This window comes from Cherax quadricarinatus, unplaced genomic scaffold (genome assembly GCF_038502225.1).
Source record: "Cherax quadricarinatus isolate ZL_2023a unplaced genomic scaffold, ASM3850222v1 Contig3, whole genome shotgun sequence".
Taxonomy (NCBI): domain Eukaryota; kingdom Metazoa; phylum Arthropoda; class Malacostraca; order Decapoda; family Parastacidae; genus Cherax; species Cherax quadricarinatus.
In genome coordinates this window covers 667,426-672,500 of record NW_027195029.1, presented here as the reverse complement: position 1 = coordinate 672,500, position 5,075 = coordinate 667,426, and the positions used below count along the sequence as shown (strand labels likewise).

At 47.5% G+C, this 5,075-nt stretch overlaps 1 protein-coding gene across 1 annotated transcript in view; it reads right to left on the bottom strand.

Moving 5' to 3' along the window:
• Positions 1 to 4,871, bottom strand: part of Oli (Olig family) — an 18,640-nt gene extending 13,769 nt beyond the window's left edge. The window contains exon 1 of the mRNA XM_053799682.2: positions 4,623 to 4,871. The gene's annotated coding sequence lies outside the window, so the exon portion shown is untranslated. The remainder of the gene's footprint in view (positions 1 to 4,622) is intronic.
• Positions 4,872 to 5,075: the final 204 nt, after the last annotated feature.

Below are 5,075 nucleotides of genomic sequence, written 5' to 3'. Positions count from 1 at the left end.
AATGGAAATAAGACAGTCCTTGATGACGCACTATCTCGGGTTATCCTGGATGGCTAACACTCCCTATCCCAGGTTATCTTGGGTGGCTAACACTCCCTATCCCAGGTTATCCTGGGTGGCTAACACTCCCTATCCGAGGTTATCCTGGGTGGCTAACACTCCCTATCCCAGGTTATCCTGGGTGGCTAACACTCCCTATCCCAGGTTATCCTGGGTGGCTAACACTCCCTATCCCAGGTTATCCTGGGTGGCTAACACTCCCTATCCCAGGTTATCCTGGGTGGCTAACACTCCCTATCCCAGGTTATCCTGGGTGGCTAACACTCCCTATCCCAGGTTATCCTGGGTGGCTAACACTCCCTATCCCAGGTTATCCTGGGTGGCTAGCACTCCCTATCCCAGATTATCCTGGGTGGCTAACACTCCCTATCCTAGGTTATCCTGGATGGCTAACACTCCCTATCCCAGGTTATCCTGGGTGGCTAACACTCCCTATCCGAGGTTATCCTGGGTGGCTAACACTCCCTATCCCAGGTTATCCTGGGTGGCTAACACTCCCTATCCCAGGTTATCCTGGGTGGCTAACACTCCCTATCCCAGGTTATCCTGGGTGGCTAACACTCCCTATCCCAGGTTATCCTGGGTGGCTAACACTCCCTATCCCAGGTTATCCTGGGTGGCTAACACTCCCTATCCCAAGTTATCCTGGGTGGCTAACACTCCCTATCCCAGATTATCCTGGGTGGCTAACACTCCCTATCCTAGGTTATCCTGGATGGCTAACACTCCCTATCCCAGGTTATCCTGGGTGGCTAACACTCCCTATCCCAGGTTATCCTGGGTGGCTAACACTCCCTATCCCAGGTTATCCTGGGTGGCTAACTATATCCTTCCAGGAAGACTTGGATAAAGTGACCAAGTATGGATGGATATAGTATAAGCTGGATAAATACCATGTCAAGGAAAGGATATCAGAGATAAACAAAATTCTCATAAATATAGCTAATACTTTAAATCAATAGACCCTTGAGGGTTTAGCGCTTATGATTATAATAATTTAAAGCAATAAAGACAGTAAAGTGACCTGAGAATCGATCATTAAGGCATTCAGCTCACACACTGAGGTCCGGGGGTCGATCCCCGGTACGGCTGGAAATTTTAGGACGTGTTTCCTTAAGACACCTGCTGTCCATGTTCACCTAGCAGTAAAATAGGTACCTGGGTGTTAGTGGACTGGTGTGGGTCGCATCCTGGGATAAAACTGACCTAATTTTCGGGAAATGCTCAGCATAACCAGGGACTTTGTGTATAATAGTATGTGATTGGTGTGAGCTATGGTCTGTATAAGTTGTATCATATACTGGTAGAAATATAGATTATTATTATTATTATTATTATTATTATTATTATTATTATTATTATTATTATTACATGCAAGGGATTTTTGGGAAGCAGTTATGTAACAAACTAACGTTGAAATATACGAATGGGGGAATGCGTAGGTGGCTCGGTTGGTAGTTGCCTCGAGCCACACTAAGGGACCTGGGATCGATCCCTGGCACGAGTAAAAACGATATGATGTTCCTCTACACTTGCTGACCCTGTTCACTTAACGTTAAGTAGGTACCTTGCTGCGGGTCATCACAAAACCCGCGTCAGCAAACACTTGTCCTGTTTCCTGACAAACCTTACCTAACCCCTAACCTAGGCACCTGGGTGTTAGGAGACTGGTGAAATTAGACACAATATTTGATTATCCTTGGGTTACTAACCCACCGGTTAGTAACCCAAGACACATCTGCAACTTCTAGGTTTCAGCTAAAACATTTCGCCCGCCAATGGGTTTTTCAATTTAATTCACATGTTGCAAATGTGCTCATAATCACAGACCGGGCCGCGGGGGCATTGACCCCCGAAACTCTCTCCAGGTAAACTCCAGGTATTGTATACTGTTATCACCTGTAGATAAGTTAGGCTAAGATAGGACCACTAATTTACTCCCAGAGGCGAACACTGAGAGTTAGGGAGAGAAGTGGTAGTGAGAAGTTAGTGTGTGAGCTGAATCGAGGTAATAGTAGTAATAGTAGCAGTAGTAACTGTACGTAGGAGGAGTCCACGTGTGTATCTGCTAGGGAGGTACTACCCTCGTGTGTGTGTGAAACACGTACACGCCAGGTAGTGAGCTGGTAGACGACAACCATCCAGGGAGGTACTACCATCCAGGGAGGTACTACCATCCAGGGAGGTACTACCATCCAGGGAGGTACTACCATCCAGGGAGGTACTACCATCCAGGGAGGTACTACCATCCAGGGAGGTACTACCATCCAGGGAGGTACTACCATTCAGGGAGGTACTACCATCCAGGGAGGTACAACCATCCAGGGAGGTACTACCATCCAGGGAGGTACTACCATCCAGGGAGGTACTACCATCCAGGGAGGTACTACCATCCAGGGAGGTACTACCATCCAGGGAGGTACTACCATCCAGGGAGGTACTACCATCCAGGGAGGTACTACCATCCAGGGAGGTACTACCATCCAGGGAGGTACTACCATCCAGGGAGGTACTACCATCCAGGGAGGTACAACCATCCAGGGAGGTACTACCATCCAGGGAGGTACAACCATCCAGGGAGGTACTACCATCCAGGGAGGTACTACCATCCAGGGAGGTACAACCATCCAGGGAGGTACTACCATCCAGGGAGGTACAACCATCCAGGGAGGTACTACCATCCAGGGAGGTACTACCATCCAGGGAGGTACTACCATCCAGGGAGGTACTACCATCCAGGGAGGTACTACCATCCAGGGAGGTACTACCATCCAGGGAGGTACTACCATCCAGGGAGGTACTACCATCCAGGGAGGTACTACCATCCAGGGAGGTACTACCATCCAGGGAGGTACTACCATCCAGGGAGGTACTACCATCCAGGGAGGTACTACCATCCAGGGAGGTACTACCATCCAGGGAGGTACTACCATCCAGGGAGGTACTACCATCCAGGGAGGTACTACCATCCAGGGAGGTACTACCATCCAGGGAGGTACTACCATCCTGAAATGGAAGTCTAATTTCACTGGCAGTATCGCTGATCCTTTGTTTCACCAACACGTAAGGTGACAGATAAATCTTACTGTCTCACCAACACGTAAGGTGACAGGTAAATCTTACTGTCTCACCAACACGTAAGATGACAGGTAAATCTTACTGTCTCACCAACACGTAAGGTGACAGGTAAATCTTACTGTCTCACCAACACGTAAGATGACAGGTAAATCTTACTGTCTCACCAACACGTAAGGTGACAGATAAATCTTACTGTCTCACCAACACGTAAGATGTCAGATAAATCTTACTGTCTCACCAACACGTAAGGTGACAGATAAATCTTACTGTCTCACCAACACGCCAGATGACAGATAAATCTTACTGTCTCACCAACACGTAAGATGACAGATAAATCTTACTGTCTCACCAACACGTCAGATGACAGGTAAACGTTACAAGCTTCTGCTTACATTGTATGCTCAAACCTTCACTTTCCAGGATGTTTCTTAATTAATAGTACGGTAATATTTAACCAGTCATACACAAAGACAACCCGAACATAGGAAAGAGGAGCTTACGACGGCGTTTCCCTCTGAGTTGGACCATTTACAAGTCAGACTTGCACACGAAGGTGAGGGAGCCAGTATAGAAGAGGTGGGACGGGACAGAGAGGGGAAGAAGGAAGTGGAGAAGTAGTGGTGGAGGTAATGCTGATAGTAGTGGTGGAGATAATGCTGATAGTAGTGGTGGAGGTAATGCTGGTAGTAGTGGTGGAGATAATGCTGGTAGTAGTGGTAGAGGTAATGCTGGTAGTAGTGGTGGAGATAATGCTGGTAGTAGTGGTGGAGGTAATGCTGGTAGTAGTGGTGGAGGTAATGCTGGTAGTAGTGGTGGAGATAATGCTGGTAGTAGTGGTGGAGATAATGCTGGTAGTAGTGGTAGGAGTGGAAAGTAAGTGATATTATACATTAATATTCTGCAGAAGGATACTGAATATTATGCACCTGTTAATTATGTGAAGTTAATGAGAGGGATACTCGTATTGGACACGGGGATACTACAGGAATAGTTCTCCTTAAGGGAATTTCGTGACGTAGGGCTCTTCATTATAGGAAATGGAGGTAACCTCCCTTTCCTCAGGTCAAATCTGATTATCTTCCATTTCGCCAGGCGCTATATGATCCTTACTGGTTTAGAGGAACAGAGCCAGTAGCTCGCCAGTTACAGTACAAGGATGACCATGAGGGGATATTATCATGACGTATAAAATACTCGGTGGACTAAATTAAGGGGATAGAGAGAAAAATAGGAGGATAGGGAAACTTAGAAGACAGATGACTGGTAAATACACAGCTGAATCATAGGGACAATAGTCAGTACTTTATCAGTCTTAGCGTAATGGATAAGATGAAAGAAAACGCTATACACAGCTTCAAGAGTATGTAAGACCGGAGGTACACACACACACACACACACACACACACACACACACACACACACACGCACACACAAACTACCATACTCTTGTAGAGAAACGTTAACAGAAATACTGTCATACTTACCTGCGAGTGTAGAAGAGTGACAGCTAGGGTGTCCCTGTCCAGGACGCTGTCCACTCTGTCTCTTCTCCTGGCTGTCCTCACTCACACTATACACAACACTGTCTCTGGGGGGGGGGAGGCCTGTCCACCGCTACACCCACCTGTTACGTGTCTATAATTAACAAGTACAGGTGTTATACACGATGTCACGTATCAGACATGTCTGTGAGTGATGGATACCAATGATGGGTGTGGAGTCTGCTCACCAAGCCTCACAATCTGTCTGCGACACCCACCTTTACCGCCATCACACACCCGCGTTGTTTTTGTCTCCCTCAGCCAATCACAGCTCGCCGGTCGGAAAGTAAGCAGCGGCGGTGGATCTCCCCTCCACCAATAAGCACTCCCATTGCCACTGACGTCACCATGCTCCGCCCCGCGGAAATGGCACCTAGTGGTGTGATTGGCTGGCTG